Genomic DNA, 18,146 nt, shown 5'->3' on the forward strand with positions numbered 1-18,146 from the left:
GCACCAATGACGTACTATTCCTCCCACTGACACCAATGATGGGGCACTATTCCAAACAATGACACCAATGATGGGGCACTATTCCTCCCCCCCCACTGACACCAATGATGGGGCACTATTCCCCCCCCCCACTGACACCAATGATGGGGCACTATTCCTCCCCCCACTGACACCAACGATGGGGCACTATTCCTCCCCCCCGCTGACACCAATGATGGGGCATTATTCCTCCCACTGACACCAATGATGGGGCATTATTCCTCCCACTGACACCAATGATGGGGCACTATTCCTCCCACTGACACTAATGATGGGGCACTATTCCTCCCACTGACACCAATGATGGGGCACTATTCCTCCCCCCCACTGACACCAATGATGGGGCACTATTACTCTCACTGACACCAATGAGGGGGCACTATTCCTCCCCCCCACTGACACCAACGATGGGGCACTATTCCTCCCCCCACTGACACCAACGATGGGGCACTATTCTTCCCACTGACACCAATGATGGGGCACTATTCCTCCCCCCCACTGACACCAACGATGGGGCACTATTCCAACCCCCCCCCCACTGGCACCAATGACGTACTATTCCTCCCACTGACACCAATGATGGGACACTATTCCTCCAACTGACACCAATGATGGGGCACTATTCCAAACAATGACACCAATGATGGGGCACTATTCCCCCCCCCCACTGACACCAATGATGGGCCACTATTCCTCCCACTGACACCAATGATGGGGCACTATTCCTCCCCCCCACTGACACCAATGATGGGGCATTATTCCTCCCACTGACACCAATGATGGGGCATTATTCCTCCCACTGACACCAATGATAGGGCATTATTCCTCCCACTGACACCAATGATGGGGCACTATTCCTCCCCCCCACTGACACCAATGATGGGGCACTATTCCTCCCCCCACTGACACCAACGATGGGGCACTATTCCTCCCCCCACTGACACCAATGATGGGGCATTATTCCTCCCACTGACACCAATGATGAGGCACTATTCCTCCCCCCACTGACACCAATGATGGGGCACTATTCCTCCCCCCACTGACACCAACGATGGGGCACTATTCCTCCCCCCACTGACACCAACGATGGGGCACTATTCCTCCCCCCACTGACACCAACAATGGGGCACTATTCCTCCCCCCACTGACACCAACGATGGTGCACTATTCCAACCCGCCCCCCCACTGGCACCAATGACGTACTATTCCTCCCACTGACACCAATGATGGGAAACTATTACTCCCACTGACACCAATGATGGGGCACTATTCCAAACAATGACACCAATGATGGGGCACTATTCCTCCCCCCCCCCACTGACACCAATGATGGGGCACTATTCCTCCCCCCCACTGACACCAACGATGGGGCACTATTCCTCCCCCCACTGACACCAACGATGGGGCACTATTCCTCCCCCCCACTGACACCAATGATGGGGCATTATTCCTCCCACTGACACCAATGATGGGGCATTATTCCTCCCACTGACACCAATGATGGGGCACTATTCCTCCCCCCACTGACACCAATGATGAGGCACTATTCCTCCCACTGACACCAATGATGGGGCACTATTCCTCCCCCCCACTGACACCAATGATGGGGCACTATTACTCTCACTGACACCAATGACGGAGCACTATTCCTCCCACCACTGACACCAACGATGGGGCACTATTCCTCCCCCCACTGACACCAACGATGGGGCACTATTCCTCCCCCCACTGACACCAACGATGGGGCACTATTCCAACCCCCCCCACTGGCACTAATGACGTACTATTCCTCCCACTGACACCAATGATGGGACACTATTCCTCCCACTGACACCAATGATGGGGCACTATTCCTCCCAATGACACCAATGATGGGGCACTATTCCTCCCACTGATACCAATGACTGGACACTATTCCTCTCACTGATACCAATGATGGGGCACTATTCTTCCCACTGACACCAATGATGGGGCACTATTCCTCACACTGACACCAATGATGGGACACTATTTCTCCCACTAGCATCAGTGATGGGGCACTATTCCTCCCACTAACATCAGTGATGGGGCACTATTCCTCCCACTCTAACCAATGATGGGGCACTATTCCTCCCACTGACACCAATGATGTGGCACTATTCTTCCCACTGACACCAATGGTGGGGCACTATTCCTCCCACTGACACCAATGATGGGACACTATTTCTCCCACTGACACCAATGATGGGACACTATTTCGCTCCATAAGACACACTTGGGGGGAAATGTCTGTGCTTCTTATAGAGCGGCCGGCCCAGTATTCCCACCGCTGTTGTATGTCCGCAGTCTCTGAACAAATGCGGACACAGTACAGGAGATGACCATAGTTTTTTTTTTTAAAACTATAGTCCGGCCCTCCAACGGTCTGAGGGACAGTGAACTGGCCCCCTGTTTAAAAAGTTTGAGGACCCCTGATGTAAAGTGATTACAATTAACCACTTCCAGTCCGGGCACTTTTACCCCCTTCCTGTCCAGGCCATTTTTCAGCTTTCAGCGCTGTCACACTTTAAATGACAATTGCACGGTCATGCAACACTTTACCCATATTAATTTTTTACCATTTTTTTGAGACAGATAAAACTTTATTTTGGTGGTATTTATTCACCGCTGGGATTTTTGTATTTTTTTTGCTATACAGTCAGGTCCATAAATATTGGGACATTGACACAATTCTAACATTTTTGGCTCTATACACCACCACAATGGATTTGAAATGAAACGAACAAGATGTGCTTTAACTGCAGACTGTCAGCTATAATTTGAGGGTATTTACATCCAAATCAGGTGAGCGGTGTAGGAATTACAACAGTTTGCATATGTGCCTCCCCCTTGTTAAGGGACCAAAAGTAATGGGACAATTGGCTTCTCAGTTGTTCCATGGCCAGGTATGTGTTATTCCCTCATTATCCCAATTACAATGAGCAGATAAAAGGTCCAGAGTTCATTTCAAGTGTGCTATTTGCATTTGGAATCTGTTGCTGTCAACTCTCAAGATGAGATCCAAAGAGCTGTCACTATCAGTGAAGCAAGCCATCATTAGGCTGAAAAAACAAAACAAACCCATCAGAGAAATAGCGAAAACATTAGGCGTGGCCAAAACAACTGTTTGGAACTTTCCTAAAAAGAAGGAACGCACCGGTGAGCTCAGCAACACCAAAACACGCGGAAGACCACGGAAAACAACTGTGGTGGATGACCGAAGAATTCTTTCCCTGGTGAAGAAAACACCCTTCACAACAGTTGGCCAGATCAAGAACGCTCTCCAGGAGGTAGGTGTATGTGTGTCAAAGTCAACAATCAAGAGAAGACTTCACCAGAGTGAATACAGAGGGTTCACCACAAGATGTAAACCATTGGTGAGCCTCAAAAACAGGAAGGCCAGATTAGAGTTTGCCAGACGACATTTAAAAAAGCCTTCACAGTTCTGGAACAACATCCTATGGACAGATGAGACCGAGATCAACTTGTACCAGAGTGATGGGAAGAGAAGAGTATGGAGAAGGAAAGGAACTGCTCATGATCCTAAGCATACCACCTCATCAGTAAAGCATGGTGGTGGTAGTGTCATGGCGTGGGCATGTATGGCTGCCAATGGAACTGGTTCTCTTGTATTTATTGATGATGTGACTGCTGACAGAAGCAGCCGGATGAATTCTGAAGTGTTTCGGGAATATTATCTGCTCATATTCAGCCAAATGCTTCAGAACTCATTGGACGCCGCTTCACAGTGCAGATGGACAATGACCCAAAGCATACTGCAAAAGCAACCAAAGAGTTTTTTAAGGGAAAGAAGTGGAATGTTATGCAATGGCCAAGTCAATCACCTGACCTGAATCCGATTGAGCATGCATTTCACTTGCTGAAGACAAAACTGAAGGGAAAATGCCCCAAGAACAAGCAGGAACTGAAGACAGTTGCAGTAGAGGCCTGGCAGAGCATCAGGGATGAAACCCAGCATCTGGTGATGTCTATGCGTTCCACACTTCAGGCTGTAATTGACTGCAAAGGATTTGCAACCAAGTATTAAAAAGTGAAAGTTTGATTTATGATTATTATTCTGTCCCATTACTTTTGGTCCCTTAACAAGTGGGAGGCACATATGCAAACTGTTGTAATTCCTACACCGTTCACCTGATTTGGATGTAACTACCCTCAAATTAAAGCTGACAGTCTGCAGTTAAATCACATCTTGTTCGTTTCATTTCAAATCCATTGTGGTGGTGTATAGAGCCAAAAATGTTAGAATTGTGTCGATGTCCCAATATTTATGGACCTGACTGTATAAATGAAATTGTCCCAAAATTTAGAAAAAAAGTGTTTTTCTTATAAAATTTTGCAAATAAATATTATTTCTTCATAAATCTTTGCCAACATTTATTTGCTTATCTTTTTAGTAAAAAAAATAACCCAGATTAGTTTATAACCAAAAATTATAATTTAAAAAACATTTTTTTACATTTTAATTTTATTTTTTATATTGTTATTTATGTTTTTTGTTTTTTTTTAAACATACTGTCACCCTAGCAGTGCAGTGTCACCCTAGTGACACTGTACTACTTGTGGGGGGTGATGAAGATTTTTTTTTTATACACTGATTGCTTTTACACCCATAAGAACTGTAAAAGCAATCATTTCTCTTTCTCTCTGGCTGCATTCTGCAGCCATTGAGAAATACTGTGAGAGCTGTGATTGGTCACAGCTTGTCACATGGTACAAAGCTGTTGTGAATAGCCTTGTACCATGTGATCTCTGTGATCATTCACAGATTTCACAAGTAGTAAGCAATGATGTCAGAAGTGACATCTTGCTTACTACTATTCATGTGATCACTGATTGGCCAATCAGTGACCACATGATCGGGACCTCACACAGAGGTCCCATACAGCAATCTGTATTCCTCTGGACACAGCGGGCACTGGATCGCAGTGCCGTGCGCTCCCAGGGAGCGTGCACAGGCTAAAATGGCGGGAGCCGTTTATGAACGGCAACTCGCAACTGCACTGCTCCTGTCCGGCCGTTTATATACATGGGCCAGATGGGAAGTGGTTAAAGCCCAAAAAATTAGATTTTCAGCACATTTAATGTAAATTCACATACAACAACATTGGCCTCCATTATGCTCCTGATGAAGTCAGAATGACAAAATGCGTAGAGTGGCATCTGCTTTGCATCATCACACTGTCCGTGTGATGTTTATTCACCTGTATTTGACCCAGTACTAAGCGGACTCATGGAAATTGCTGTTGTAGAGGTTGTTGTTGTTATATAGCAATATACATTTGAGTGTGCTGAAAAAGAATGCTTTTTCTGTACTCATCTAATGTGCATTTCACTAATCATTTTTTTTTTTTTTGTTCCATAAAAGTTTATTGATAGGTGACAGCATAATACAAGGAAAGTACACACAAAGCAACAATCAGGGAATGTATATATCATGAACAAAATACAGGAAAAAACAAGGCAGAATGCGGCACTGTTGGTAACATAAACATGTCAGGTCACGACCATAATAGGCCTGTGATACTCAGGCGGCACTATAATGCGATATGGAGGATAACAGCAGTGTATCCCCATCAAGTACGTGTCAGCGTGTTAATCTGTACATGGGGGAGTGAAACATTCAATGCCTACCCCGAAAGCAGTACGCCATCTTGAAACGAGGGAAAGCTCAAAGTGTAAATGTGGATGTCGTGAATACCACTGACGAACATATAGGAGCTAGACCAGCAATGGGCAAACTACGGCCCGGCGGACCGTATACAGCCCGGCGGACCTTTTAATCCGGCCCGCGGAGAGTGGCAAACATTGGCTGTCAGGATGTAGGCGGGGCAGCGTGACGAACTCCTCTCCTCTCACAGTCCGCCCTGAAGACCGGAACGGTGCGGGAACACGGCGAGAGGAACGCGCAGAGCAAAGGTAAGTGAATTGACACAATATGGGGAATGAATTACTATAGGGGGGATGAATTACTATAGGGGGGATGAATTACTATAGGGGGGAATGAATTACTATAGGGGGGATGAATTACTATATGGGGGATGAATTACTATAGGGGGGAATGAATTACTATAGGGGGGATGAATTACTATATGGGGGATGAATTACTATAGGGGGGAATGAATTACTATAGGGGGGATGAATTACTATATGGGGGATGAATTACTATGGGGGATGAATTACTATATGGGGGATTAATTACAATGGGGGATGAATTACTATATGGGGGATGAATTACTATATGGGGGATGAATTACTATAGGGGGGATGAATTACTATATGGGGGATGAATTACTATGGGGGATGAATTACTATATGGGGGATGAATTACTATGGGGGATGAATTACTATATGGGGGATGAATTACTATGGGGGATGAATTACTATATGGGGGATGAATTACTATGGGGGATGAATTACTATGGGGGATGAATTACTATATGGGGGATTAATTACTATAGGGGGGATGAATTACTATATGGGGGATGAATTACTATGGGGGATGAATTACTATATGGGGGATGAATTACTATGGGGGATGAATTACTATGGGGGATGAATTACTATATGGGGGATGAATTACTATGGGGGATGAATTACTATATGGGGGATGAATTACTATGGGGGATGAATTACTATATGGGGGATGAATTACTATGGGGGATGAATTACTATGGGGGATGAATTACTATGGGGGATGAATTACTATATGGGGGATTAATTACTATGCTTACTATGGGGGAATATTACTATACTTAATATGGATGGCATGGTAGTGGCTGGGCCGGCCAGCAGCTAGTCCGGCCTCCGGGTCCAACATATGAACCCATTGCGGCCCTCAAGTCAAAAAGTTTGCCCACCCCTGAGCTAGACTATCCGCATACCAAGTATTCCATAAACAATAACCAAAAATGACTAACCCTGATATATGTACAGAAGCCTGTCTAAGAGAGAAGAGAAAAGGAAGAGGAGAAAAAAAAAGAGAAGAGAGAGAGAAAGAGAAAAAAAAAAGAAAAAGGGGGGGAGGGGGAGTGAGGTGAATGAGGAAAACAGTAGGTTGGGGTGAGGAACAGGAGGCGGGAGCTGTGGCATTTGAGTCAACGTTCATACAATAGGTCATAAATGGATGTGTCTGAAATCTATACTAGCGCCAATACTAAGCAGTCAGGTATAATTCACCGAAAAAAGGTCATTACTATCCAGTCCATGAAGGAAGAGGAGTATTTCACTAATCATTTTTGTGTAAAATTTTAAATAAAACAATATTATTATCCAGTGCTTCTGTATTGTTTGAGCTCCACAGGTCACTTCTGGATATATGATCGTCTGATTACTGGGATATATATTTGAGCTATGTTATATCCATTGATGGAATGGATTTGGTGATATTTGACCTGCCTATAGCTTGTAGGTCAGATAATTCTGCTGAATGTTGGTCTTTTAGGTGAAGGGTCACATCACAGTGTAGTGTGGCATATCTTGAGAACAGAGAAAGATCTAAATCACTTCACTGAAGTCACTAATCTGAAGAATATTCTAATATAATATACAGTGAGGAACAGAAGTATTTTTAGCAACACTGGGTGGCAGACTGGTAGTTTGTTTTGCTTGCACATTTTGATTGATTTGAAGCACCAGTCACTTTCACTATATAAATATTTATGTATTTGAGATTTTGTATTTATTTAGTATAATTTTGTTTTGTTTGCATGTTTATTTGGAGCACTAGTCACTTTATTTTTATTTCATGTATTAATTTGTTTATATCTAGTTTAATTAGCTTATTACCCTCAGAGCTGAGCGCTTCATCCACTATTAGATAGCAAGTGAACATGATGTCCCTGAAGATGATGTGTTGACAGCAGAAAAAATGTGCAAGCGCAATTATTTGAGTGACTTTGCCAAAGGCCGAATCGTAATGGTTGGTTGACTGGGTCAAAGCATATCCAAAACTGCAGGTTTTGTGGGATGTTGTTGCTGTTATCAGAACCAACCAAAAGTAGTCCAAGGAAGGAGAACCAGTGAACTGGCAACAGGGTCATGGGCACCATTAATATTGGTGTAGAGCAAAGGCTGACCCAAGTAGTCCAAACCAGTAGAAGATCTAGATCAAATTGTTGAAAATGTTAATGTTGGTTCAGATAGAAAGGTGCAAAACACACAGTGCATTGCAGTTTGCAGCGTATGGGTCTCCGTAGCAGTGAACCAATTAAGGTGCCCATGTTGACCCATGTCCACAGAAAAAAGCATCTACAATTGGCATGTGAGCATCAAAACTGGACCACAGAGCAATGGAAGATGGTGGTCTGGTGGTGGTCTGATGAATCACATTTTCTGTTACATCACATGGATGGTCAGATGCCAGTGCATCGCTTACCTGGGGAAGAGATGGCACCAGGATGAAGAAGGCAAGCTGGTGGAGGAAGTGTGATGCTTTAGCCAATGTGTCCACATCCAAAAGTGCCTATAATGAGTATGTGAGCATCAAAACTGGATCACAGAGCAATGGAAGAGGGTGGCCTGGTCTGATGTGAGGAACACAACAACAAGTTTGGCATGTTGACTTGGCCTCCAAATTCTCCAGATCCTAATCAGATTGAGCATCTGTGGGATGTGCTAAAATAAGAAGTCCGATCCATGGAGGCTCCACCTCGAAACTTACAGGACTTAAAGGATCTGCTACTGACAGCTTAGTGCCAGATACCACAGTATACCTTCAGAGGTCTATTGGATCTCATGAGGGGTTATGATGAGTGGTCATAATGTATTTTATATGTAATACATACAGTGAGGAACAGAAGGATTTTGGCCCACTCCTCCACACAGATCTCTAGATCTGTCAGGTTTCGGGTTTTCCTGAAGAAGCCACGTGTTCGGGGCGTAACGCGTAGAGCGCAGTGACGTCATTTCCGGGTGGAGCTTGACGACGCAGTTCCGGTGACGGACTTCCGGTTTTTCACCATCTTGAGTCCCTTAGTACACCCATAACATATGGGAAACCGTGGGTTGTATACTTGGACCATGTGAGTGATTTATCTGGCATTTTTTGATTAAATATATTGACATACTACACTATGGAAGTATTTCTCTTTGTTTACCTTTCCATGGCCCTGATATTATACTGCTGAGTCTCTCTATGCCTAATACATTTGGAGTGGATATCGGAGTGATAGATGAGGTGGTGTGACGTCATCAGTATTATCGGAAGTTAATGATTCCAATCGGGGTGGAACATCTTATTATATGATTTGTGACCCTTAGGGGTCGAATAAAGGAGGTGAGGAGGCACTCTAGCCACTAGAGTGTCAGCTTTTTTGAGCACAAAACTTTGAAGTGGAAAAGCATTTATTTATTTATTTCACATTAAAAGAGTGTTAGCACAATTGTTGCACTTTAATTTGGACTTGTTTATTGTTTGTTTTACTCAACACTTGTCACTTTAGGCAGTGATTGTTCACTTTTGTATCAATTTACGGTTTTTTATATACATGATTATGTGTGTATTTGTATATATATATTTAGTTTTTTTGGACACTTGTCACTTTTTATACACTTAGTGTGTGTACACTTAGTACCAGTTTTAGCCACTGGGTGGCAGACTGGTAGTTTGTTTTGCTTGCACATTTTGATTGGTTCAAAGCACCAGTTACTTTCACTATATAAATATTTTTGTATTTGAGATTTTGTATTTATTTAGTATAATTTTGTTTTGTTTTTTTGTATATTTTTGTATATTTATTTGGAGCACTAGTCACTTTATTTTTATTTCATGTATTAATTTGTTTATATCTAGTTTAACCACTTGCCTACCAGGCACTTATACCCCCTTATTTACCAGGCCAATTTTCAGCTTTCAGCGCTGCCGCACTTTGATTGACAATTGCGCGGTCATGCAACATTGTACCCATATGAAATTTTGATCATTTTTTTCTCACAACTAGAGTTTTCTTTTGGTGGTATTTAATCGCCACTGGGCGCTTTACGTTTTGCGCTATAAATAAAAAAAGTACAAAAAATTTGAAAAAAAAAAAAGTTTCTTTGTTTCTATTATAACATTTTTCAAGCAGGTATTTTTTCTCCTTCACTGATGTGCGTTGATGAGGCAGCACTGATGGGCACTGATAGGCGGCACTGATGGGCACTGATAGGCAGCACTAAAGGGCACTGATAGGCAGTACTAATGAGGTGGCACGGATAGGCGGCACTGATAGACAGCACTAATGAGGTGTCACGGATAGGCGGCACTAATATGCAGCACTGATAGGCGGCACTGATAGGTGACACTGATGATGGGTACTGATATACGGCACTGACTGGCATCACTGCTGGGCACTGACTGGCAGCACTGACTGGCACAACTCCTGGGCACTGACTGGTGGTACTGACTGGCAGCACTGCTGGGCTGCACTGGTGGGTGGCACTGGTGGGCAGCACTGGTGGGTGGGCACAGGTGGGTGGCACTGGTGGGCACAGGTGGGTGGGCACAGGTGGGTGGCACTGCTGGGCACAGGTAGGTGGCACTTCTGGGCACAGGTAGGTGGCACTGCAGAGTGGCACAGGTGGGTGCACTGCTGGGCACAGGTGGGTGCACTGCTGGGCACAGGTGGGTGATCTGGGCACAGGTGGGCGGAGCTAGTGGGCGCACTGCTGGGCGGAACTTGCGGGTGGCACTGCTGGGCACCGATCATCAGGGCACTGATCATCAGTGCCCTGATGATCGGTGCCGATCCCCGCTCTGATAACTGCCGGTTCTCGGCAGTACTTTCCTCACGATCTGACAGCGTGAGGAAAGTGCAGCCGAGAACCGGCACTTGCATTTCCCTCTGATCAGCGTGTCATTGGACACCGCTGATCACGTGGTAAAAGGCCGCTGTGATTGGCCTTTTACTACATCACGTGATCAGCTGTGTCCGTAGGACACAGCGATCACGGAGATCGCCAGGTGCGCGCCCCAGGAGAGCGCGTTCTGGGAGGACGTCATATGACGTCCACTCAGAACTGGCCGGCCGCAGTGTAGTCGTCATTCGGCTATCTGTGGTCGGCAGCTGGTTAATTAGCTTATTACCCTCAGAGCTGAGCGCTTCATCCACTATTAGATATTTTCTTCATCCTGAGGTATAGGGTAGAGATGATAGCAGCTGGCTTTGTTTAGTTACTCTGTGTACTGTTATACAGTTTGATATATATGTTCACTTGCTGTCTCATATATCCCACCCACTTTCAGATGCCAATGTAACAAAACAATCAATGTTATTCACTTTACTTGTCAGTGATCACAAAATGTTATGAATGACCCATGTACAGGGATTTTGGCCTGTCATATGTATAGCTTCACTAACCTGTTAAAAATATATTGATATTTAATTTGGACTGTTATATATTTTATTTCTTTGTTTAATCAAAGTTAGTTTTTTTTTATACAATTTATAGTATCATTACTGTATACACATCAATTTCAGTAAAGTGCTATCTTATTTTGACACCATTTATGATATATTTGTCAGAGCTGAGCAGCTGACCGGGGTCATTTATTGTTTGTTGGTTGCTCAATGTTGGGATTAATCTATCAGTTCATTAGGTTAACAAGCCCTACAGGTTGGGTTGAAGCAGTTCCCAAAGAATAGTAACGTGAGATAAAATACCAAAACCCTAATATTGGCTTTGAGGTTGAGTCATGGGGGTTTATTTACTAAAGCTGGAGAGTCCAAAATCAGACTCCCTTCTGCATAGAAACCAATCAGCTTCTAACCTCAGCTTGTTCAATGAAGCTTTGGCAATGAAACCTGGAAGCTGATTGGTTTCTATGCAGAAGGGAGTCTGATTTTGCACTCTCCAGCTTTAGTAAATAAACCCCATGGTGTACGTGACAATTTTTGTATGCTTAGGCTCCTGCTTTTCCTGTTTTTCTGCATCAGACTGGAATAGACAGGAACTCTGCACTGTCAAACACAAAAGCTCTCATTCTCTTTACAGATCATCAAAAGATACAAACAAAAAGAGCATATAATGACGAAACTGTTAATGCACATAATGACACATCCAGAGTTCACACAACAGATACATTGTTTGGAAGCATGTCTGGAGGGATATGTACTGAGCAAATAAGCGACAAAACTAGGCGCAAAATCAGATTGCCACAAAGTTCACAAAACCAATCTGTATTGTATTTTCAGATGAAAACTGTGCTGATTGAATGAAAATCATTCGATTCGATAACGTTTTGTGTTTGTCCCTTCAGATAATTTCGGATGAACTGTCGTGATCGGCTGTCGAAAGTGTACTAATGATCAGATTATCGCACGATTCCTGTGCTCAAAGAGGTACATTGTTTTCAATGGAAATATGCTGTTTTTTTATTGTAGGCCTATATTTCTTAGGAATAACTCACTGAAATCTGTCCAAACAAGAGTCTAGTAAACATCCCGGGTGTGATAAAATTTGAAACACGAAATCATAAATTATAATATAATAAATAATAATAAAAAATTATAATAAATTTAATTCAATCATGTAATCACATCAAAAGCACTGAAATTTGAAATATAGCGCCAAGTTCGCACATCGCTGAGCAAAGTCGCAAAATTGTTTTCAGTGTCTGATGACGAATTTCCCCCACGAATCATTATCACTCAGTTTCTGCAATTAGTTCTAATTTACTATCGCTGTTCTCTAGCCGGTCTAAAACCGCTTTTGAACTAAAGGGACACTTTTTGGACGCCATGGACTTTTCTCAGTTTCCAGGCAGAAAGAACAGTAAAAATGCAGGCAGGGCACAGGAAAAAGTACTCGGGACAAAATGTATGTGAAATGGTTTGATGCAGTAATGTCAGATTTTAGTGTGTTGAATGAATGTTACATTTTTAAAATTCCCGCCCATTCCGCCCCCCATATGTACCGATGGTCGCAGGGGCGGAACCCGGAAGATAGATACCAGCATTGTCCGGAAGACATGGCCTGGGAACGCTGCAGGGGAGACATCGTGGGAGCGCAGGACAAGGTAAGTGCTGGAGGGATCCCAGAGCAACGCTGCAGTGTAATCCCAAGTGTAGCTCGGGGTTACCACTTCTGGTACTAAAAGTTAACCCCGAGCTACACTCGGGAATACCGCCAGGGAGGTTAAACAACTATGTGGACACGGTGTATGGAAGAATCATTGTATTCTGACAGTGGCAACCGTCACAACCAATTGGCTGCGGCAGCTGGTTAAAAACAAATTTCCAATATGTTCCTTCGACAGAAGTTGATCATATGACTTCCACCAAACATTTACGGTAGGGAATCAATCAATGCCAGCTAAAATAAATGAACCTGAAAGAGGCACCTGCACTAAATGTTTGGTGAATGCCACATTCACTTCTTTATAAATATTCCTCAAGGTAAAAATCGAAAGCCAAAACTTTTTTTTTGTAGCGTTAGAAGTTTGAGGGGTTAGAAATTCTCTTATATTTTCACCGAAGATTCACATAACGTTCACCCTAGAAATTTGGGGATTGAATCTAAGCCCTTGGTCACACTGGATGCGAATTAGCATGCAATTTGCATGCCATATGCCATGCGACTTGCAAATTGCATGCCAAATCGCAGCCTATTTTCTCCAATTAGAGCAGTCATATCGGTGCGGTTCCGACTTGGTCAGAGCTGCACCGATTTCTAAAGTAGTACATGCACTACTTTTGGTGTGATTTGCATAGACATCTGTATCAGATGTCTTGCAAATCGCACCTGAAATCGGCATGTCATCCGACTTCACTGTAAGTCGCACAATTTCAAAGTAGGGTTTAATGTGACTGGGGTGTAAAGTGGAATATGTGTTGTGTGAATTTTGGGTGAACACACTGATGAACAGACCCCTAGAGATGAGACAGATTAACACCCCAGAGGTACAATTCAGATGTGTTCATGGGCACGTTTTGCTTTGAGCAGTACTACATTAAAACCCAACTTTGGACAATTTTTTTTAACCTATGCAGTGGGGCTGTGCTAATTCTTTCTAGGGGTAGGCACAAAGTTTATACTCACCTGATCCATTGATCATCTGAAAAAACATGTTCCCCTACATGGTCCAGCCATGGACTGTTCCCGTCTATAGAGTGTGCTCTGGGTGTGATGATGTCAGGAACAGTTCATTTTCAAGACCACTGATGCGTGGGGGTGCCAGACTGGTCTTGTGCAAGGAGGATTGGAGAATCAGCTAAGTATATTTCTGCTGTCCTCTCCCCTTGAATAAAACAAGCAGTTACCTGTATTGTGTGACCACAGCCCCACTGCATGGGGAAAAAAAACTTTGTCCGGATTTCAACTTTAAAATAGATGAGGGAGGAATTTAAGAATCAATTTGCAATATTATGAAATATCTGTCTCAATGTCCTGTTTATCATTGCCTTGCTGTGTGATACAAATCATACATATTTACCAAAGTGTCAAAATCAGAGATGGATTAAGGCAGAATGGGGCCTTGGGCAAGGTAGCAACTGTGGAACCCCCACCTCTTCCATTGACCATTGACATTGATAGCAATTACAATAGGCACGAAAAGGCTGCCCCATTTTCACTGTCTGTACCAGCATGGCCCCATCAAACATCAACTGCCTTCAAGTACATCTTTCCATGTGAGGTGACAGGCATATCATCTCTCTGGTTTACTGCAGAAGGTTGTAGCTGGGCCCCCTAAACATCCATCCACCCAAGGCTCTTGTCTAGGTTGTCTTGTGGATGATCCACCTCTGGTCAGTGAAGGTGTCACAGTGAGGACGTTCCCTATATCAGATAATTGAATTTATGGTTTAACTTCATCCGGAAAAGCATCAGCTGGGAAATGAGTGCTTGATACTGTATGGAGGTCACCCTTTCCCTTACTCTTACATTAAAGGAAACCTATATAGCTATGGAGGCTACTATTAATGACTTCCAGGAAATGCTATTTGTCCGGCCATCATGCTGATCTAACAATTTTGATGCAGAAGCAAAACTAGTGTGACCGTCTGGTATTCTGACTTTATTTGCCCCATGCTTGTTCTACGACAACGACTCAGAAAGTACTGAAGGCAGAGGCAGCCGAGTGTTGTAGCTGGCATGGCCTTAGATGTGACTGGCACTGCCTCCAAACACAGGCAATTGTATGCACCACACTCAGCATTTATGGGGCAATAAGGGCATTCAAAAATGTGTGCAAACCCCAACAATTAACTTCTCTTATTTGATCCCATTTGGTCTGTTAAATATATCACTGATTGTTGTTCACTATGTGCAAAAAATACCTGTTAATCCTGCCATGTATCTAGTGTTGTCCTGTTCACTATGCAGTGTTATCAGTCCTTTGTAAACTACAGAACACCTCCCTCCTCCTTATAATATAGAGACAAGAAAAGAAGAAAGTGTTCTATAGACCCAAAAGCTTTCCTGCCATAGGGTAAAAATGCTGCTCCTTCATACATTTACTGTAAAAGTATTATGGTGCATGAGCACCCCCTAATCCCTGACCCCCACCAGTGGTGTATGTTGCTTGGGCGTTGCTATACACAAGAGTAAAATTGCCCCCCTCCCCCTTTCCATGAGGGGAGAAGATAGAGAGACAGAGAGAGAGATTTTCCAGCACTCACCTTTGGAATGACACCCACTGGCCACCCCGGGAGCCATGAGGAATGAAAGTCCGACATCTTTCTTCTGATCTGGGAACGAGAGTTGGACACCCTCCCACTGCTGTGGCTCACCTGCTCCGCATCATCAGTCATTGGCTGTCACATGTGTCACTTCTGCCGAGGGCCCTCCCCTGAAAAATGCCGCTCTAGGCAAACACCTTGTCTACGCCCCTGACCCCAACAATAACCTAATTTGGCACCCAATGCCAACCAAATCTCTTTTCCAGCACACTCAACAAATCTGCACCACGAGCTGCCATGCTAAAACCAAGCAGGTCCAAACTGAACACTACTTGCCCCAATTTACCAACACCAGGGAAACTTCTTCCAGAAAATGAGGAACGCAACAAAAAATGTAACATCCATCTACACAAACCATACATCGTTATAATACATATAGGCATAAATGAGGGAAATTATTTTGAAATGAACTCATTTATCAAGAGCTTTCACTATTATTAACTGTTAAAAAAAATAATTAATTAATTAAATAAATAAATAATATATATATACATACATAATATATACTGTATATGTGTCCTAGTGATTTTGCTTTGATGGTTGTCAGCAGCATTTAATGTATATTGAGTCTATGTATGTGTATTCTTTCTATAGGGGCATCTCAATACTACAGTAGTGATCCTTGCCTCTGGCACGCTCCTCTCATTCGGCTCTGGAGTGGAAGGAAGGGTGGAATTACCATACCAAATCCAGATACTGTATTCTGATTGGATAGACTAAGCCCCCCATAGGTTTATAAGCCAGCTCCATCCCATGGTCTGTTGGGTTTATTCTCCCACACCCGCTGACTGAGACTAAGAAGACATGGTACCCAGAGCTTTATTCCTCCTTTTCTCTGCTTCATTCTGGTCCCCGGGACTGACAGTACCGGTACCGGTAAGTGTCCTACTATAGTGTGTCCTTCAAGGATGTCTAAAGCTGATTAGTAGATTTTTGAACAAACATTTCTATCACCAGTTGTATGTAAATTCTCAGTACATTAGATGACTTGGCCAATGTCGTTCGGAAGTATTGCAAAATTTTGTTTGCTATAAACCTTTAATTTTGGAACAGATGGACTTTATCAAATGAAAGCTACAGTCACTTGTTCGAGAAAACATTTCCATTGTGCTCCATCGAATATTCTCATAACTGTGAAAGTAGAATGAACGCTCTAAAAATGAAAAATGTGTAGCAAAATTCAACAAGTATATGGCTAGCTTAAGAGAAAATACAATTTTTTTAATGCTTCTTATGGTGTCCATACAAATAGAGATTTTTGATTGATCTAGGTACAAGCGGTTGTGAGTGACAAAGTAATGAACTATTAAAAATGATTGTTTTATTGATCTGTATTAAGCTCAGCACACACTCTACAATCCAACTGTACAATTACCTTCATGTCTACCAATGACTGGATCATGTAGGGATCTGCTTGAGTGGGTACAAATTCATTGGATAGTTTAGGTGGGTCCTCATAATGCATAATTTTAGTAAATTTAAATTAAATTGTACAGGGATTGTGCAGTCAAATTATAATGTGTATGCTGAGATTTTCAATCAGTTCTCATGGAGATATTTCTCTGATTGATCAGAAACATTTTGTCACAGCCATTCATGTTGGTAGAGTCAAAATCGATCATGAAAACGGCTACCTTATATGAATTTCATATCTGGATTTAACGCTTTGCTTGGAGTTTGGCTTCAAGTATAACTAAAGGCAAAACATTCGTTTTTAATGTTGGATGGAGTGGAGAGGGATTAGAATCAGGGTGGATTTGATTTAAATCAAACTGATTTAAATCACGATTTAAATCACGATTTAAATCACTAGTCAGTAAGGCTTGATTTAAATCCTAGTTTTCTACATAAAGACTAATTCTTGCTGGTATAACTTTAATATGCAAGTAGATGAAGATTTTTAGAATAACAACTTTTCATATTAGTTTTTTTATCCCCAGTTTAATAGGTTAATCATTCATATTTGGACAACTTTTCTGTTGTATTTAGGAAGGAGAAAAAATATCATTACCTTAATAATAACAATTTAAATAGATTTATTCAACTGAAACAATAACATTCCAGCATATGTGATTTGCTTAAACATCCATGTTTGGTAACTAATTTGGCTAAACAAAATCTATATATTTTAAGAAACGTAGACTGTCAGCCCCTTCCTCCTCACACTTAGTTTCACTTTCTTCTTGTGCAGATCTATTCCACTCCAAACAATCAGAAAAATATTGTTTCTATTCTATTTACTGAACTTCTTGAAACTTAGCACTGAAGGGGTTGATTCTGTATTCATAGGTCTGTAGAAGTTAGGATGAAGGTCTTTTTCTTAACTCTGTTCATGTTATAACATTTTTGCTGTGAAGAAGAGGCATGTGATCTCCGCTGAGTCAAATTCAGTTTTGAGAACTGCAAAAGTAA

Source organism: Staurois parvus, unplaced genomic scaffold (genome assembly GCF_062004578.1).
Source record: "Staurois parvus isolate SC_StPar_1 unplaced genomic scaffold, SC_StPar_1.0 ptg000410l, whole genome shotgun sequence".
Taxonomy (NCBI): Eukaryota; Metazoa; Chordata; class Amphibia; order Anura; family Ranidae; genus Staurois; species Staurois parvus.